Raw genomic sequence first — 21,659 nt, forward strand, 5'->3', positions numbered from 1 at the left:
GTGCCTGATCATCACGGTCAAATTGCAAAGCCAAATGAAATTACTTTTGGTATATAGTTAGGCCTTAATCCAAATTAGGATGTTATATTGCTTTTATTATAATGCATAATATCCTAAGGAGGTAGTGAGGATCCGAATTTTTGCGAAACAAAATGAGTATCTCGCAAGCCGTTAAACATACGGAGCTGAAATTCAGTGTATTAACTCTTTATTGAAAATAAACAGAATGTGTCCTAGCATTTTTTTAAATGCTCCTTTATGTGGGGAGGGGGGCGCACTTTCTATACATGGAAAATTGGTAGTGAATTGGTTTGTAAAAATGATCGAAAACGATCGATGTTATTTCAGAAAAAAAATCAGAAACAAAAAATACAGTGCTTGGCTTCATATATAAATTGCTTTCTGCTATAATAATTGCTGAAGCTTATGTTTATTATATGGAGCGCTCACAGCACAGGGTAATCAAACCCATAAAGTTGTGAGAAAAATAGGCATAAAATTTGTACTGTAAGCTTAATTACACGGAAATTTGAAATTTGGATTGTACGCATAATTGTATGGAAAATTTTACACTTTTTTCCCTTACGTTGGTCTACTTACTTTGATTTGGAACTTCGAAATTTCATCCTTTTTCCACTGAAAAGTATTTATAATTCAACAAGGAAATAATTATACTATGATAATTTAACTGGAACTCATCGTAATTTGGCACATGGCAAACAGCAGTGTGGTAATTGAAGTTGAAGAAGGAGGGAAATTCCCATTTACCTCTGAATACTTTCCAGAAACCTCGTTCCCTTTCGCTTTCTAGACGGGGGAGGGAACTTGGTAATGGTATCAAACCTTCATGTGTAATTACAAAAACTAAATTTATAAACAAATAAGAAATCATCAGTTTATCAGGCTTTAATTGATAATTTATTCACAAGATTCCCCATCAAAGGCGTGGTATATGAAGTTTCTGTTCTACATGGGTTGACATTGCCAACTGACATGGTCGATATGGAAAAGATGTTGTTTGGTGATAGAGACATGATACTTCTTGCTGAGTATTTCAAAACTGACCGAGAAAAATCGTTATCAGACTTAAGTCTAACAAGTAGATTGTCGATGAGAAGTTGCAGAAATCGGGTAGAAGTATTATCAATTTCCACGACAGAGTGCGAACGGGGATTTCCCCTTATGAATTTACAGATGACTGATATTAGAAATAGATGAAGTGCTCAAACATTGTCTAACTTGTTGCTCATCAATGTTAATGGCCCACCGCTAGACAAGCTCAAAGTAGACGAGCTAGTTATTTCTTGGCTGAAGGATGAACATCATTCCACTGCGGATGATTTACCGCCAGAAAGTTACCAACAGGAAATAAATCCGATTTCAGATTTGTTTTAAGGTGGAAAATTACGAGTTACGGAAAATGTATACTTGTATTACTAATGGCTTATTTGTGTTATTCAACTTTGTACCTACTTTTTAGTAACTCTCTTCTTTGGTTTAGGTAAACTACGTTTGAATAAATATTCATAATAATTGCAACTATGCATATTTGTAACTTAAATTTAACGAATACTCTCTTAGCAAGAATAGCAAGAATACTCTCTTAGTACAAGTATATTTTAGGCACACACTAATTTCCCCCTACCTCAAACTGTTTCCTCACTGACAAACACTTTACCATTTTATATCGTAAAGGTCAGATCCACCGTTATTGTAACAGAGTGGTGCTTGAGCGATTGACTAGAAATTCAAACTCCGATTAGTGACAATGTCAGTCTTGTTTTATTACAAGTGTAAACTCTTTAGTCAGTTCAGAAGAGGACGTGGATCGTGTTCAGACTTCATGACGATGGATTTTGGTGAGTCAGACTAGGTCAAAGTGGATGAGAGTGGTTCATGGTGGGTGGTGGGTCACGATGGGTGATGGGTCAGAGTGGGTCACCGTGGGTGGTGGGTCAGAGTGGGTCACCGTGGGTGATGGGTCATGGTGGGTGGTGGGTGAGTGGGTCGTGGGTCACGCTTGGTGGTGGGTCAGTGGGTCGTGGGTCAAGTTTTCATTGACCCACGTCAACTCTGACCGTGACATTTCTTGTCTTGTTTGTTCTGGGTAATAACTTAGTTGTATCTTGATTAGCATGGTGCAGCCTGGTACATTTTACTTTCGTTCCCATGGTATGCTGCTATATTTTTTACGAGACAAGACGAGACAAAACGAGACAAACGAGACGAGACGAGACGGGACGGGACAGAACCTCTCGAGACGAGACACGAGACGGGACGAGCACGTTTTTTCGAGACGAGACACGAGACGAGACATGTTTTGCACGAGACGAGACGAGACAGCCTGAAGTCTCGTCTCGTCTCGTCTCGTGGCAACACTAATTCCCAGTGAGGATACTCGATCGAAAAGGTGTAATATCTTTCTCAGGCCAGCTATCCAGCGCGAGGTTTTAACTGGATTTTCCTCACTCACACCAAGCAAATGCCGGGATGGTACCTAACATAGAAGGCAAAGGCCACTTCCATACTTCATTCTTTTCTTCCTTCCTGCCTTTCCCGGATAGTGTACTTGCCAAGGGACGCCATCTCTATGTCTGGGCCATAGACGCTAGTAGGGTCCAGAAACATGTATAAATAAATAAATAAACCGGATAACTTTAGATTTACTTTATTACACGATCTCAAATGTCAGTGCAGAGGTATAGTCATGGGGCTAAAATGGGGGCCCGATGCCCCAAATGAGATTCTTTTGTTTAATAAACAATTATTAAAATTGTTTAATACATACAACGAATGAAGAATGTTTGTATTTGAATATGAAAGAAACATTTAAATCAAAATTATATATCATGTTAATATGCTCAAATAATTAAAATAGGTGAAATTAATAATCTATTTTGTTGCTCCTTTTTGCTTAACCAGATGTACACAATTCCGAATGTATTGCTGCACTATTGCATAATACTATGTAGAGTTTAATCATTTTCTTACTGTTTTTATTTATTTATTTATTTATTTATTTTTATTTTGTGTGTGTGTGTGTGTGTGTGTGTGTGTTGGGGGGTTGTAACCATTTATTTAAACTTATATAAACACAACGTTAAAAAAACGAACTTCTTGTAACCAATTTGTTTCCGTACGAATAGTTTATTAATGAATTTCCTAAAGCATTTGATTCGAGTTTCACACATTATTCAGATCCATGTTTCAATAAGGTAATTTTGCACATAAATTATTATTATTTATAATAATGATGATAATAATAAAAAAAATGTGCGTATGATGAGTTATAAATGTTTCTGTATTCTGTCAGAAGATTTCAAGTTTGTTTTTAGTATGCAAAATACCAGCTCAATGAAACAAAAAATAAAATGAAATCTTGAAGTTTTACGTCTCATGCTTATGCCTGCTAGGCTAAAGGAGATGGTGTTGATAAGAAATGAAGGAAATTGTAGAATAAAGAAAGTGGAGGAAAGGGGAGAACCCCGAGAAATCCCACACATACGTGGAGTGGGGAGCAAGACTGTTAATGGGGCTGCGTTAGAGGCCTGCACGGGCTCGGGCCTATAAAACATACAGAATATTACTTCGGGCTCGGGCCGTAAATTTTTAACCGACCGTACAACCATATTTCTCGGGTCTTTTGGGACCTAACTTTGTAAACATATTGTACAACGATATATATATATTACACCGTTCTTTCTGCAGAACTTTTAAAACACAACTGCAAAATTAAACGTCTAATTGCTGTAAATGAAGATACAATTTTGCGTTAAGTATTAAGTTTCTGTAATTCAGGCTTATTTCGGGCTCATTTGATTATCATACGAATTCGGGCCGGGCTCGGGCCTAAATGCTAAAACATATTTCAGATTCAGGTCGGGCCTCACATTATAAATTCACAGGCCGGGCCGGGCCTGGGCTAAAAATTTCAGCCCGTGCAGACCTCTAGGCTGAGTTGAATTCATCTTACATTAATTCATGAATACTAACAAACAACCGATAACTGCAGGAAGGCTGAAGATGTTCCCATATTAACTGAGCCATCCGTGCCACTACCTAGCTACGCTTCTAACGAATTTCCTCTCCAGGACTTCATTTAAAAACGTAGTATAATAAAATCTCCAATAAATACGTTTCTAACTGGACGTTTAGGAAAAAATAAACAGAAACTTTTAAGAGGCTTATAAAGTAAACGGAAATTTGAAATGAATTCTCTAAAAAAAAATTAAATAATAAAGTTTTACTTTCCACGTTTATGCTCTACCGCCTAAAAGAGACAAATAATTAATGAATATAAATGTTTTTCAAATACTTGGTAAAATAAAAATCTGAGAGGCGAAGCCAGAAGACCTCGAATAAAACCGAAATCTCTCGTGTTCTTGTGTATACGTTAGCGTTGGGAAACTTGGGTTTGATTCGTGGTGTGAGCTCGTATGGTTCGGATCACATAGTAAGTTATAGGTCTACGTCTCATAGAGTCTCGATGCTGAAATGGACATTAAACCATAAATTAACCAACAAACAGCTCGAGAAATCCACGGACACAATGTTGTTCACCACAAATTTACATGGCGGTGAGTGCCCTACCACCGAGCCCCCAATAAAATCTGTGGTTTTACGTCCCGCAATTATGCCCCATAAACTAAAGTATCGATAATTAATGATAGTGAATGATTGTGAGATAATTCCTACAATGAGAATGAAGGAGGACATGGAAGAATACCGAAAAAACTCACGCACACTCACCGCGGTCCACCACCAACTCATATGGTTTGGACCGAACCAGGCATCTTGGCACCAAAGGTGAGCGCTCTGAACACATTAAAAAAATTCATGCTCTTATTAGTATCACACTAGTAGGCCATATTAGATTGTAATGTTAATAGGATAACGCTACTGGACCTTATATGGTAACATTATAATGTTATTATAATAACTCTAGTGGGCCTTATAATATTGTAATATTATTAGAATAAAGTTAGTGAGTATTATAGGATTGTAATGTTATTAGTATCACGCTATTGAGCCTTATAAGATTGTAAAGTTATTAGGAACACGCTAGTGGGTCTTATAATATTGTAATGTTATTAAGATCACACTAGTTATTAGAATCATGCTACAAGGCCTTATAAGATTGTAATGTTATTAGGATGACGCTGGTGAATCCTATATGATTGTAATGTTATTAGAATTACGCTAGTGGACCTTTTAAGATTGTAATATTATTAGGATCACGCCAGTGGACCTTATAAGATTTTAATGTTATTAGGATGATGCTAGTGGACCTTAAAAGTTTGTAATGTTATTAGGATCACGCTAGTGGACCTTATAGGATTGTAATGTTATTAGGATCACGCTACTGGAGCTTATAAGATTATAATGTTATTAGGATGACGCTAGTGGACCTTATAAGATTGTAATGCTATTAGGATCACGCTAGTGGATCTTATGAGATTGTAATGTTACTAGGATGATGCTAGTGGACCTTATAAGATTGTAACGTTATTAGGATGATGCTAGCGGACCTTAAGAGATTGTAATGTTATTACGATGACACTAGTGAGCCTTATAAGCTTGTAATGTTATTAGGATCGACACGCACTTCAGAAGGACTCGAACCCCAATGGGTTTCGCTCTGTATCGTCAATTTAATATATCAGATCTCTTTTGACTACACTGCAAAAAAATACAGAAACTACTTTTAGACATAGTAGGACACTTTACACATTACCGACTCTCTTTGAACATCTTCAGATGACACATATTCACCCCTTGTACATACTGTGTTGTCCAAGTATGTCCCAGATGTATGTACAAAATGTTGCAAAATGTATGTCATTACTTTGTTTTCAAACTGTTTCCCGAGAAGTGTTTTAAATATGTCATACTAGATACTCTTTTTAGAGAATGAACGCTTTTGAACACGCAAATTACACTTCATAAACACTATTTGATCAAATATTTTCGTAAACATCTGTACTAAAAGTGTTTCAATTGTGTTTTATATTTTACAGTGTATACCACACCAATGAGCTACCTTGAACGAAAGTTGTAATTCCATAAATTTATATTCTTTATTTTTTCCTTTCCTTTTCCTAATTGTATTTCAAACACTGTTGCTGCTATCTTCATTAGTTAATTTTATCTATTTTTCTTCTTTTATGAATCAGGTAAACGATAAATGTGCGTTTCAACATTAATTGGTGTTTGTGCATCCATACTGCTATTTTAGTGTGGATAATATTGGAAAAGTTTCTTTACTACTACTACTGATAATAATAATAATTAAATCTGTAATTTTACGTTGTACGTTTATGCCCAGAAGACTAAAGGAGATAGATAAATGGATGATCATTGAAAGGAGATGGAAACTGCTATGCCATAACTGATGGAATGATAAGGTGGGAGGAAACGGGAGAACCCTTAGAAACCTACGGACATTGGCTGTCCACCACAACCTAACATTATCTGAAGTCGAACCAGGGTCCCCTTGCACCACATATGAACACTCTACACTGAGCCACTGTGCGTTCTTTATTTGTGCACGGTGGAATTCCGTTATTTTCCTAGGTGGAGCTAAGTGAAATCTTCGAGGAACAGTTATTTGTTGAAATAATCTCTGCAATGAGTTGCGTGTCTTTGAACGTTGATTGGGTTGCGCTGGCTCACTGGATGAACGTTCACCTCTAGAGCATGGGGACCCTCGTTCGACCCCAGCTCGCGACAAGTGAATCTTGTGGTAACCAAACACCGTGTGCTTGGGTTTTCTCGGGGTTCTCCTACTTTCTTCATTCTACCATTTCATTCGTTTCTCACTATGACCCTCTCTTTTAGCCTAACCGACATAAGTGTGGCACGTAAAATTGAAAGATTTCATTTCATTTGTAAACGTTCATAAATTCTTTTTAATTATGTTCGTACAATAACTTCATCAATATACAGTTTTTATACTGTTAACCATGTAATACTAAAACGGTGTTTTTAGACCTAAGACTGGGCTGCGGTGGCTCAGTGGTAGAGCGTTCACCATTGGTGTTTGGGGTCCCGGGTTCGATCCCAGCCCTCGCCAAGTGAACTTTGTGGTAGACAAACACCGTATGCGTGTGTTTTCTCGGGGTTCTCCCGTATCCTCCCACTTTCTTCATTCCACCATTTCATTCATTAGTCATCATCACCGTCTCTTTTAGCCTAACCGGCATAACCGTGGGACGTAAAACTCAAAGATTTCATTTCATTTCATTTTAGATCCAAGACTTGGCTATTGTCCACGGGACTAGAGAAATATCTCGTCTCAAAAACGAGACGAGAATTGCTATATTTCCAATCTCTTCTCAATTTGAAAATGCATGTTTTAAAATTTCTGGTCTTGTGGCAGTCAGAATGATACTGGAATTCGAACCAGAATTCGAACCAGAATTATGTAGACTCTTCATTGGCGCCTAGTCGTTGCGCTGGAATATTTTGAATAGAATATCTTTAGTAATATTAACTTAACAATAACTTAACATTCTTTACTGAAATCAGAAGAACCCAAAAGATAAAAAGGAAAAAAAAAAGATAGTTCGTTATTCCTCAGTCGTTCATAATAAGTTTAGATTGTAAATATTTTATTTTTTTCATTTTTCCTCCACAGCTATCATTCAGAAACACGAAATGTAGCTGATAGTGACGTACAGTAGTAGACTTTATCTACCAAACAAATCTCTCTTTCAAATATTTCACAACAGATTTCATTTCCTGATGTTCGGTTACTCGTTTGTGAGAATTTCTTTTGTTTACATTTTTCTTTCCTACCACACGAAACTCAATATTTGTTGCAGGTACTTAACAAAAATTCTTCAAAATAAAAAGAATAAAACTTGTTCTGGACATCAATACTATACACACAACCTTGACATAGCACATGACCGGCGACAGTATTGTTTTGGCAAGTGCGTCTCCACAGAAAACGTATTTGTTTACTGGAGATTTTGTTCTCACAAGCGTCTGGATTTAACTCGAAGCTGTTGTTGAAATTATAAACGAAACATTTATTTTTTTTAAATGTTTAGATGACAAGATTTCTTCAAAAGTTTATTAAATATTTCTTTTAGTCTTTATCTTCCACAATAATTCCACAATAAAAGAGTCATATATATTTAGGGTACCTATAAAAAAAATCTAGTATTATTTTGTTCTTCATTAAGAAGAGTAACACAACTTACCTGTTGCTAAAGTCTAACTACTGGTTCCACAGTATATTATTATGAAGATCCTAACTATAGTGAGTATATATACTATATATTTACCTTATTTAAACTTGTAATATAAATCAGGTTTAATGTTAGAATATGTAGTTTCAAACTTACATTTGAATATACCTTACAATTAGCTGTATATCTATACAATATACAGAGCTCCTTCGTGGCTAACCGGTTAGTATATGCGCCTTTGGCGTGGGAAACCCGGGTTCGAATCCCAGTGGGAGCTCATGTGGTTCGGATTATACGTTAAGCTGTAGGTCTACTCCTCACTTAGCCTCGCTTCCGAAAGAGACGCAAAACTAAAAAAAAAAAAAAATCAAATCAAATATAGAATATACATTAAAATCTACATACAGGGTGTTAATTTAACCAGACCGACAAATTGTATGAAGCGATTCCTCACATCAATATAAGAAAGAAAAATAGTTCACATGAACATGTGGGGATAGTTTCGGAGCTAGGGCCGTCCAAAAGTGGGAGAACTTTGTGGGGAATCATTTGCGCATCCATTGCACATTTCTGAAATATGTATCTTCGGATAGCGTATGTGTAACTTCCATGGACCGTCAGCTCCACAATGTCTCATGTTGCGATATATTTTTCCATGCTTTTGGATGGCCCTGGCTCCGAAACAACATACTTTTCCCCACAAGTCAAATTGATTTATTATTATTATTATTATTATTATTATTATTATTATTATTATTATTATTATTATTATTATTATTATTATTATTATTATTATTATTACAGTGTTGTGAAGAATTACCTTTTACAACTTTGGTCCTAGTTCATTAATACCCTGTGGACCATTTATTATGAAACGACCTGGTAACTTTTAAACAAAAAACAAAAAAAAAAAAAAAAAAAACTAAAAACTAACCAATGGCATGACAACCCACGTGAGCCTGAGCCGCTTCAACGCCATCTATTAGCGATCGGCTGAATTACATCCAGCCTAGCAACGAACAAGTGGTTAGAGCACTGCATCAAAGTGTGTCTAACAGACATATCAGGCCGTCACATATTTTATTCGTATGACTCCCCAGTTTGCCTCACGACGCTCGGTGAACGCCGAAAATTGGAAGGCACTAGCTGTGAATCGAACCCAGGACCAACGTCTATATGAATCCAACGCTCTAACCACCAGACTACAGTGTTCCCCTAAATTTTAAATTACTTAATAGGAATAGGTGAAATTGTATAAAATGCAAATATCGACAGGGAACCGTTTTCTTTACATACACTTCAATACCAATCAATTAATAGTGTTCGCAACCCAACATAAAGCTATATATTTTAGATGGGACTATGTCAGGTTATTACAGCAATGTGATATCTGAACCCATTTTGCAGATATGAAGAACAATGGTAAAGTTTACAACTTTGCTTAACATTATGTAATTGTGAGAACTTGTATGTAGTTCGGCAACGGCCACAATAGTGTTCACATCATGTTACTATGGTCCTGTGCGGAGGAAGGGGGTTTACACCTGCATTACACTTACATTTTTCTTCTTTCTACATACATATGCACATACACCCTTTTTTCTTAATGACAGAGTTTTCAGGTCATTCTTCTTTCTTCTTTTCTCTTCTTCTTTCATTCTACATTTCTTTCTTTTCCCGAACTGTTTTTTCCCGACCATCTGACAGGGGCGGATCAAGGGGCGATCGGGGTGATCGCCCCCTCCCCCGAGGTGAGGAAACTTTGATATTTTAGATATAAATAAAACCCATCCCAGAGTTTGAAACTCTTAAAAGTAGCTCTAAGTAGCATTACAACCCACCGCCCTTCCCCTAGAAGTCCGTCCTGGATCCACCCCTGCCGTCTGGATATTTAACCCTCTTTCTCTGTCTGAACTTCTTTCCTGATTTAGACGCTTCTTTTTCCTGATTGTGTTCTTTAATATTCCTGATTGTGTCCTTTACTTTTCCTGATTGTGTCCCCACTATTATTGCAATTATTAGTTTAAGATAATTTTACTTAGACCAGGCTAATCGTCCTCGTGGACGGGCCATTTTTAATCTATAACATTTACATCAATTCTAATTTCAAAACAGTATTAGTGATGAATTCGAGTGGCTATGGTTGCGACTATAATTATATAATCACTCAAAGGGAGAGAATAAGAAGAAGTCGTAATTACAATTACCAAAAGCTGTTGCTGTAATGTTATAGAAGCAGATGATAAAACATTTTTAAAAATAATTCCGTACAATTATATGTCATAGTAATTTCTATCTGTGTTTTTATAGAATATATATAAGAATACAGATGAGGCGTAAAATCAATTCTTTAGGTTACATCAGTAATTTATCTGTTAAACAAGTGTAGTTCTGTTAAGAAATTCTACAAATGTTAGTCGAGTTACGAAATTTGGGGGAACCGGACCCGGTGAACATGCCGTAGGTACGTCCTTAAGTCCCATTTCTTCATTCTGTCTTTCAAGTTTCCTTTTCTTAAAAGCAGCTTACTTGGTTCTTTTCCATTGCCATTTAGTGATGTCAAAATTTCTGCCTCGTTCAATACAGTACTCCATCTGAAGAATTTCACAAAGTAATCTTTTCTTACTTCTACTCTAAATCAGGGCCGCATCCAAGCGGGGTCCACCGGGTCCGGTCTCCCCCCTCCCCCCAAAAAAACTTAACTCGACGGACATTTGTACACTTTCTTAATAAAACTATACTATACATGTTTAGCAGAGAAATATCCAATGTAAGCTAAACATTTGCCCTTGCTCATCATTTGGACTATTTCTTTTCTGATAGAAATAACCTAGTTTTATCATTTTACGTAAAAATATAGGTAGCAATACTCTAAAATAGTTTTCGTGTTTTTCAACTGTAGATAGAATAACACCCGTTAAATACTATATAAACTTAGTTTCTTGTATTATGGGACCACTCCCAAACTTTGGACCCAGCGGCGTAGCGAGCATTACAAGATTGGGTGAGGGATGAAACTTCAAATTGCCAAGTCTTGATATAAATTTTCCAAGTGTTTCGAAAATCTTAGTCTCACTTTTACCAACCCTGTGAAAAACTACTACAGTAACCTTATTTTCATATTCGTCCCATTCCATGCCCCGTCTGAGATACGAATACGAACAGCCCTTGTTCGGCTTTCGAGTCCAATTTCACACCTCGGCTCAGGATCATTATCATCACCAACGATGCACAACTGTTAATTTGACATCTCAGGGCTAGGTTAGGTAATCCCTGCCAGCCAATCCTCACGAGATCATTTGAACTACAATGTTGTAGAAATGCATTTAAAAATGTAGAATAAGGTGGGATATACTTACTGCTCGTGGTGTTGGGATATCTAATTTACATAAACATTCAATTGAGGGGTTCAGTGAGTTACCAGGCTAACATACACCCTGGTGAAAATTGAGATTTTAACTAAACTGTGTACCACTGTCATTTACTAATCTTTGCCTGAACCACTTGTTGGTGTGGCTTGTCCTGAGACATGGGCGGATTCAGGGAGGGGCGACCGCCCCTCAAGTAGGGGAAACTTAAAAAAAAAATAAATCTAAAATAAAACCCATCCAGACTTGGAGCTCTTAAAAGTAGCTCTAACTTGTAAGTAGCAGTAATGCAACCCAGTGCCTCCCAGATGTCCGTCCTGGATCCGCCCCTGTTGTGTACTAGGCCAAAGTATGGGGATGAGTAACGTGTTGTTTTCAGTTTTCTTTTTTTTCCCTCAGAAAATTACAATTAGCTTAGTCTCTCAATTGTGAAAAAACAAACCAATAATTGTTGATGCCACCTAAAACATACTTATCCAAAGCCTACAAAATACATCACATTATTTAAGTCCCTTTCAAAATTCCTTGCGATATTTTTCTTCTTGCCAAGCATCCGAATGTCATGGGGCGCTTCGGGTCCCGGGTACGATTCCCAATGGGAGAGCATTGAACGACAAAAGTGCTTCGGATTACACTATAATCAATAGGTCCACGTCTCCTGTACCTACCCGACATAATCGTGGAACGTTAAACTAAATCAAACCAAAAAAATCTTATCGACCCTTCTTTAGTTAATAGCGTCGTAAAAGTCAGTGCTGTTCCTAACGGAATAATATTGCATATAAATTGGGCTACATCCTTAGCTCATCTATTTTATATTTTAAGGACTTTTGGTAAAACGTTGAAGTTCGTTGGGTGGGGTGTGGAACAAGGCTCTGGCAGAGAAGTTGAAGAAAGCCTGGGAAAATGTCTTTCTAGAATGATTTTCTACCAAAATGAATAATGTCTGTGGTTAGCGAAGAGAAAAATGCATTATAATACATATTTTAATGTATGAGATTTGATTTTACATTAAATTCATTATTTATTAACGTATTGAAATAGTAGAATTTATTATGGAAAGGAGAGTGCGAAATTCGTGGGGAACGGGGGATTTTTCCCCACTAAATATTTTTTGACAAAATTTACCCCCACTAAAACCTTGCTGGGGAGGATAATGTAGTGAAATAATGTCAGAAGTTTGCAAAATAATTACAGTAATGCATATACAATAAATGTGTATTTTATATTTGAAATAGAAGAATAGATATATTTGAATATCTGTTTGAAATATATATTTATATTTCAATTGAAGATATATTTGAAATAAAAGAATAGAGTTACTGTTTGAAATAGGGGCTGGCTATCGACATGTTAGCATAAAAGATAGTAACTTCATTCACTTATGTTGTGGATCCAAGCAAATGGCAAGTTGCATTTTCATTTAACATTGGGTACATAAAGAGTGTACAGCCCAAACAGCTCGTCCAATTAAAAAAAAAAAAAAAAAATCATTTACTTTAGATTGAAAACATCATATTTGAAGACGGTTTCCCCTCTTACATTTTGTTGTAACTCTGATAATAACAGAGTTACCCTATATCAGGGAACTTTTGAGACACCTGTATACTTAGGCACCTGTATACCAGTTCAAAACAAAAAATGTTAATTAATAATTGTTATTCTTTTTGCTTAATTGTAGCTTTTGTTGGTCTTCCTTCTACTGGCGACCGTCTCCATGGCAGCGCCGACGTTTGGACTTCTACCATTCAAAGGAGGAAGATCTTTAGGTCTCCTCAGAGGCTTAGGTGGTTTAAGAAGAGCATCAAGTTTGTTGCCCTGGGTAACGAGGTTATTCGCTGGTTAAAGTTGTGGATAATTCATTCCAATAAACAAGGTAGGTTGTTATAGATTTGTGTGTATCTATATATATAAAATGTGTTTTAGCTTTAAGGAAACTGAATGTTCTTTCTTTGCTAACTGTCTATCATATCTCGAACTGGATGACCTGATTCACACGTATAGTTTATATAATTAGCTCAAGGGCGTAAATAAGGGCCCCGCAGACCCCGCATTGCGGGGGGCCCAAACCATCAGGGGGGGCCTAACTCGTGAAGTGGGACGTAGACGTAGAGAAGGGGCCCCACTCCACGCTGTCTGCGGGGTGGCACCCAAGCCTTTAGTTACGCCACTGAATTAGCTTGTAGTCATCTACTACATTCGGATCCTCTCAGTACTGATTGTTGTCGAAGTAGATTTTTATTCTTGGTCTTGAATGAAATAAAACTTCTAGTTTTACGTCCCACAATTATTCCCTTCCACTGGCTTAAAAGAGATTGATGATCAATGAAGGTGGACGAACATGAAAGAATTAGTAGGATGAGAATGTCGGAGGATATAACAGAACCTCAAATAAACTCACAAATACGTTGCCCACCACAAACTCTGCGAATTCTTATCGGAAAAGTATTGTGTCTGAGAATTCTTATCGTTACTTATACTAGTTGCATTTTGTAAGTAGTGCAATACTTTTCACATTATCGAAGAGATATTCTGTGCCTCACAACAGGGGTGCCCATCCCCCCAAAGTTGATGGCGCACTCCCCCCAAAACTAATAATCTCTTCCCTCCTCAAAACTCAAGTCCTCTAAAAACAATTGCCCAGTGTAGCAGTAGTTTTTATAGTACTAATAATTGTTATTTTTGTTGTTGTTTTTATTTCCTGTAGTAGTATTATAGAATGCTTGTAGTAGTAGTAGGGGCAGTAGTAATTATAAAAATGGCATCACTTTTATTAGTAGTCTTGGTAGTGTACAATACTAAATATGTTTTATAAGGATATTGAAGTCTATAAAAACTTCTACACACTGTGTATGGGACAGGTATTCTTTTTTTTACAATTAGTAGTATTATTTTTTTCTTTACAAAATATTGATATAATTCCCTTGTACATGAAAAGTAAGACGCAAGTTACAAGTTATTGAGTTTGATACCAAAAGAAAATGTTATCCTCGAAATTAGCCTACAAAAAGAAATGATATCCAACAAAAAACATTCCTGTAAAAGAGCTAAGTACGAGTGGTCTTAAAAAGAATTGAAATCACAAAAATAGGCGCCAAGTTCTGGTGGACAACAGTTACAAACACTCACTGGCTCACTTCAAATTTAGATTTGAAACTTGGCTGTTGTCTGTATGGTTACCACTAGCTCACAATTGTCAAACTACGTTATAATTTTCAACAGACAACATAGGCAAGTTTCAAATCTAAATTTGAAAGTGATTCCTTGAGTGTTTGTAACTGTTGTTCACCAGAACTTGGCGCCATCCTTTCATATAGCAACTTGCGCGGTACTTCATTCATAGAGTTTCTAAGCAGGGGGTAGGGGGATTCATTCTCGAGATTAAAAAAAAAAAAAATCGCATCGTGTTCCAATGTTATTCTGACGACAGCAAAATTACTTATTCGACATTAGAGTAAAATTCTTCCCCAATTTTTTTATTCCCCCAATTTTTTTTTTCTCGATGGCACAACTTGCGCCATTCATCCCTCCTGTGGGCGGCCCTTCTCTCTTAAAACGAACCAACCTTTCCTTTCATACGGCTACTTGCACGGTACTTCATTCATCGAGTATCGAAGCAGGGGGTAAGGGGGTTCACCCCGGAAAATTTTTGAAAATTAGCTTCTCAAAATCGTGTTTTAATGCTATTCCGACAGTAAAATTGCTAGTTCGAAAGTAGAGTAAAATCCTCCCCAAAATTTTTCTTAATGGCGCAGCTTGCGCCATACATCCCCCCTGTGGGCGGCCCTGCCTCACAATAAAAAGCGTCATAAACGGCGTCCACAGACTTCTTGAAAAGGAAATCTTAAGAAGAAAAATATAGTTTTTTCTTTCTTTCTTTTTTTTTCTTTTATTTTTTATTTATTTATTTTTTTTGACAGGCATATGTAGAAAGTTTACTTTCCAAGTATCCGATATTTTAAATGGTCTCTTTTGAATTATTCACCAAGATTCATTACATTTTGAATTCATTTTACCTATGGAGAGGTTATTGAGCTTTTATTTTTTAAAAAAAGGCAGAAATTGTTTCCTAACCCTAAATGATGCCATATAGTAACTTTATGTTTTTTTTTTTTTTTTCTTATATTTTACAGGTATCACATCCAAGGTAACAAATGGAGGATCGTAAAGGATATTTTTGTTTGTTTATGATTTAAGGTTGACAATTGAAATTGTTATATCATATTTAATGTAGGCCAATACTGCACTTGCATTTGTATGTTAAATAAAAGTATTTTAAAACATCCTTCATTTCTTAAATATCAATTCTTTTTGAAAACAGGTTGATGAACTTACCTACCTTACGTTTCTAAATTGAAAACCTCTCCTTCCCGATCATGTACACTTAGCTTCATTTTAGTGGACCCTGCATTGAAAATGAAAAAATGAAATAAAACATTCGAGTTTTACGTCCCACGGATTTGCCGGTTAGGCTAAAGGAGACACTGATAATGAGAAATGAATGAAATGGTGGAATGAAGAAAGTGGGAGGAAACGGGAGAACCCAGAGGAAATCCACGCACACGGTGATTGTCCACCACAAAGTTCACTTGGCGCAAGCTGGGATCGAACCAGGGACCCCATGCACCAGAGGTGAACGTTCTACTACTGAGCCACCGCGGGGACCTTGCATTTTTACGTACTCCATACTTTAGCCAACCGTTTACCTTGGAATTTGGGGGTGAGGTTAAATTTACCTTGAAGTTGCACCATTTGAGCGTGACATTGGTGATATTGATTTCTTACTTTTTTGTATGTTCCCCTGTATTCAGGGACGTACCGGGGGTGGGTCCTGGGGGTCCGGAGCTCCCCGAAATTTCTACTTTTGTGTAAATTTAGCCTAATTTTAGGGTCAATTTGAGAAATTTTAATATAAAATACTCTCATATTGAGTTTGGATCCCTTCCGAAATAAATTCCTGTGTACGCTACAGCTATATTACTATGTACAAAGTTTCATGTTCGTCACATTCACCAAACTATAACTACAAATATCTTAATAAATGCATGTTTGGAGCATTTTTCACGTGTTTAGTGCCCTCTATCTTGGAAACGGTAAACGATCAGCAGCTGCCACTTTGAATTTCAACACGTCACTTTTGACTGTTGCAATGGTCTGTCCAACAGCTTGATAAAAATTGAGTGTATCGTAACAATAAAATATGCTTCATTATATGTTAAAAAAAAAAAAAAAAAAGTTTAATAATGTGAGTGTTGTGGGGCGCCGAAAGCTCTAGCTACGGCTCTGCACACACAACTTTATTGGTAGCTAAGTGTGTAATCAGCGAGCGAAGGGGGTTAGAAGCCCCGCAGTACTCGTTTTATTCCCACCTTTATGACAATGATAATACCCTATGGTATTACGTAACGCTCGAATGGTGCAATTTCAATGCAAATCTAACCTCACCCGGAATTTGGCTCCATCGAGCCAACATTATTTTATGCTTAATATAAAAGCAATGGTATATTTGCTTTCTTATGTTGGACATCCGAATTTTCAATATCATACTTTAATCTCTTCATTTCTTACAACCTCATACAGAAGATCTTGTACTGTTGTTGTCACGGTTTGGAAGGTCAATGAATCCGAAGTAAAAAGGTGGAAAAATCTACATTGAATGTAATTTCTCTAAAACTAAAGTAATGCTGCTGTTTATTGTTTTTCATATATGTTGCCGGACAGTGTATGTACAAATTTGCCCCATTTAAGGAAATAATGGTGTCATTATGCATCCATATTTTAAACATGTGCAATAACAGAAGAAAGACACGAGAAGGCATCCATGGAAGAAAATTTCTTCTGAAAACAGGGTACGATTGGTAATGAAGATCACAGCGTTTCTGATGGGAAGACGGGGGAATACTGCGAAATATTGAGGGGTCCGTTTCCCCCCAATATTTTGTAGTACAAAATTTTCAATATTTTGTTCTAATTTAATTTATTTATTAACGACAGAATAACATACAATAATAATTATTATTATTGTTTGGAATGTAATATTCAGGCTGTGAAACGATTATTCAGAGTTCTTGATATATATTTCAGGGGTTTTGTGAAGATAAGCAGAAAGGGAACAAATCAGCTAGGTATGATAGTACCATTTAAATCACTTTATTTGATGTTCCCTCCCCAAATTCTACATGCCAGAGACGCCAGTGATGAAAATGCATATATTTGTGACGACTCGACAATCGGCACGTATTCTGACTTCATTTAGGCCGAAGTGTGGTAATTCGATATAAAATACAGTTTTTAAAAAATCCAGTACAATTCTTGCGGGTGTACGGATTTCCAACCCTGACTAGCGGTGATATGAATATGAAACAGAAATTGAAAAACAGGCCAATTCGTCCATTTTGGAACGGGCCATCTTTTTACAATTATAATAACAACAAGAAGATTTAAGACAATTTTAGTGAAACAGTCAACTTGGCCTTAGTGCTGTGACTTTAATTTTAAAATCTCCCGCAAGGGAGATGCATAGATAGATAGAAACAGAAATTGAGGGAGATTTATTGCAGCAATTTATTTCTTTAGTAATCAGGTTGGTGATGAACTCAGCGGTGTCCTGTATCCAACGAATATCATTGAATATTTATTGGATCCATGTCTTACTCATGTATTGTAGTGAATGAGTACAAAGTCTTTCCAGTACAAGTATAGGGAAAGCAATCTTGAAGGATCAGAGAATTCATTGTATTTATTTCGTGGAATATGTTTAGTACAAGGGGTTCAGAAGCACGTAAAGAGCAGAAAATTTACAGGAGAAATGAATGATGCACGTACTTAGACGTAACAGAACGTAACCAAATCTAACCGAAAGTAACCTAAGCTAACCTGAACTAACCTAAACCAACCTAATGTTAGTAGAAATAAGCGAAATTCTATCATTCTTTGGAAAAGTATGCTGGACCCATACACTAATATAACATAAACTAACCTAATTTGAACAGAAATTACCAAAATTGTAACATTTTTTAGAGAAAAGAGCTGGACCCCTTCTGCTAAACATAGGCCTATTTCGTTAAGCGAAGCAAGCTAATATGAACAGAAGTAACTGAGCAAAAGTTAGAAATCGCCTGCTGAAGGCATTGCCAGTTTTGGCTGATAGGTTAGTTACAGTTAAGTTACGTTTCGTTCACGGTATTATCCTATTGGAATAATTTTGGAACTGGGCCAAAATCAGGTAAAATCACCATGTTTACAGGAGAAATAGGTTGATGTTACGTATGTATAATTACTAAGTACTAACATAACCTAACCTAACCTAACCAAGCCTAAACCATCAAAAACAGAAAAGACGGTTCTAGAACACAGGTCCTCCTTCCCGTCTAGTTGTAATAAAGACAGAAAGCAACGTGCCCTGCAGGGCTCTAACCCGCCCTCACTCGCTAACGGTCGTTCGGCAATACTATGTGATTTAAAAATTAAACTTTGGTGCAGAGAGGAACCAACCTAGCTATTAACCTACATGAGGGGACCTGTGCTCTAGAACCTTCCCCACAGAAAATATAGGAAGGAAGTACGAATTTTAAGCTAAGAATTCTGCCCCCCCTCAATCCAAATATCCTAAACTAACCTAACCTACCTAAATCAAAAAAAAAAAAATACAGAAAATATAGCAAGAAAGCACAAAATTTAAGCAAAATATTCTAGCCTCCCAGTTCCAAAAATATGTCGATCCGATATTAGGGGACACATTTATGAAATATCCTCTTTGGCAAGAGTTTACTTAGGCCATTTCATTCAAACTCATCCTGCTTTAGAAAATGTTTCTTACGATAAGTGTTGCATTACTGGGTGCAGATTAACTTGAGAAGGGACGAACCAGATTAAAAACCAACCAATTTGAAATAGGTGGCCGTTAAAAAACACGAATGCTGTCTAACCGAGTAAGGATAGAAGCTCAACAAGGAAGCCCGAGAGGTTGCGTCCATAAGCAGCAAGCGCGTTAACGATAGTATGTATATGCATAAACGGGGATAATGGAGAAAATTTTGTATGGCATAAAAACAAGCATTGTATGTGTCACACTTTTATCACTTTGTACACTTCCTGCACATAGCACTTAATTTCATTATGTCTTCCGTATGAAGTAAATTACAGCACCTTTTTCAATGACAGTCTAACACATTGGAAAAATGATGCCATTTTTCCCCAATAATATTTCACTCCGTTTATTCTTGCATTAAATTTTAAAGCGTATTTTCCTTAATGTCTTTTCTACATTTTTCGACTTACATTTATTAATCCGTCTTTCGTGAAATTTCAGCAGATTTCTCTCGTTCTTGGTGTTTTAACTGCACAAATGTAAACACTGTTAAATCACAACCCACACAGATATTCAACAGTTTCTCAATATACTTCCTCCACAATGGGATAACTTTCCACCGTAACGTCCACCATAGCAAAATAGATCCGTCTTCACTAATATTCATAAATAAAAACTAATTTCTATCCTTTTCGTAGTCTCACACACTCACTAATTCTTCCCGGCAAATTTATCAAATTATCAGTTGGGCAACGGAACTTAACCCTAATTCATTTAACATAATCTAATCGAGAACCATTTACATTAAATTCAATGAAAGGTAAGGCTTGGTTTAGTTTTTCTGTATTTTAAACGAGGATAGTGGAAAAACATTTCGTATGGCATAAATACACATATTTTACATGTAACATAGCTTAGCGACACTTTCTTGATCACTTTGTACACTCTTTCACATAACACTTGACTTCATGTCTTCGTTATGAAGTATTACATGGTAAAGAGCACACTTACTTATGCTTTGATTTTATTTGATTTTTGAATAACACATCACTGAATTCTGCCCTTTTCTTATACTGTTTTTGAGCGCTGTTATGATTGCCAGTACGTTACCGTACTTCAGACCTTCGTTTGCAAGGAGTCAAGACACCTTTCGGAATCTTTGATCATTAGGAGTCAGGACTTAAAATATTGTCTGCTATTTTCCCCATGTTAACTAAGTTCTTAGAGGCTTTCAAGTGTATACTTTGTATTCTCGCGTTTTACGCATGTCAAGTGTAAGATACAATATATTCGGAGTTCCTCTTCCAAAATCAGAATTAATATTTCTTTCGTAAATTTACCTGGCTTATATGTATATGTAATGATTATATCCTTTTGGAAAATACGGTACTGGTCCAATTTATAGGGCCACAGGTTTATAAAATTGGGACAACTTTACAAGTCTCCTCTAGTTGGTATTCTTACGTGGACACAATATATTACACTTTATTAGTTTTAAAAAAATTGGTCCGAATTACTCTAACCTTATCCTATTCTACTCTACTATGGTCTTTTAAAGCGGTCCTACTTATCGATGCTCAGCGCGAGCATGTATTGTAACGTTGATCCGTAAAATATATAGAAGAAATACTTAATGTATATCAAAGAGGGATATATATAAATAATTAAAATATATGGATATCTTACCTGTGTCACCCCTAATGTTAAAAAATGTAATTCAGACTTTATGCTTTTAACCGCGTAATAGTCCATAAGGAAGCCATAATAAACTAAGTTCCTATGTGAATACGGTGTGTTATCCCATGATCCGTAACTGTAAAGCTATCCACAGTGTTTACACGATCCTGGCGTGCTTTCTGCGAACGGATCCGGGGACTGCAAGCGTTTAATAGGACCTCTGCATTTCTTTCTATTGTTCTATCATCCCCTATTAAATTTACATCATCAGCATAAGCCATAACCTGGTGAACACCGTTCAACTCTAGGCCCTGGTTGCTATCTTTGATTTTCCTTATAGCGTATTCCAGGACAAAGTTGAATAATAATGGCGACAACGCATCTCCTTGTTTCAGGCCATTTTCAACCTGAAAACTCGTGGACAAAAATTTTCCTACCCGGACTTTACTTTGGGGATTCATTTAAATATACCTTAATTAATCTCATTAGCTTTTTCGGTATGCCTGTCTAAAATCAATAAATAGTTGATGTACCGGGGTATTGTATTCCCACTTGTTTTCAAGTATTTGGCAAATGGTAAATATTTGGTCCATGGTTGATCGATTTCGT

At 36.5% G+C, this 21,659-nt stretch overlaps 1 protein-coding gene and 2 long non-coding RNA genes across 5 annotated transcripts in view; 2 read left to right on the forward strand and 1 right to left on the reverse strand.

Moving 5' to 3' along the window:
• The first annotated feature begins 8,110 nt into the window (after positions 1-8,110).
• On the forward strand, positions 8,111-15,848 carry LOC145684551 (uncharacterized). Its single transcript, XR_014131323.1, has 3 exons — positions 8,111-8,266; positions 13,245-13,439; positions 15,697-15,848. It is a non-coding gene; the product is annotated as an uncharacterized LOC145684551 (long non-coding RNA).
• LOC145684561 (uncharacterized) lies at positions 13,469-15,697 on the reverse strand. Its single transcript, XR_014131324.1, has 2 exons — positions 15,354-15,697; positions 13,469-14,101 (listed from the first exon to the last, which is right to left on the reverse strand). It is a non-coding gene; the product is annotated as an uncharacterized LOC145684561 (long non-coding RNA).
• A 2,019-nt stretch (positions 15,849-17,867) lies between the features above and the next one.
• The window catches only part of LOC145684566 (uncharacterized), a 71,611-nt gene continuing 67,819 nt past the window's right edge, over positions 17,868-21,659 (forward strand). The window contains exon 1 of one of the 3 annotated variants that reach the window (XM_081756961.1): positions 17,868-18,713. The gene's annotated coding sequence lies outside the window, so the exon portion shown is untranslated. The remainder of the gene's footprint in view (positions 18,714-21,659) is intronic. The other 2 variants (XM_081756959.1, XM_081756964.1) reach the window with 2 other exon arrangements.

This window comes from Thermobia domestica, chromosome 1 (genome assembly GCF_964235325.1).
Source record: "Thermobia domestica chromosome 1, izTheDome1.hap1.1, whole genome shotgun sequence".
NCBI lineage: Eukaryota > Metazoa > Arthropoda > Insecta > Zygentoma > Lepismatidae > Thermobia > Thermobia domestica.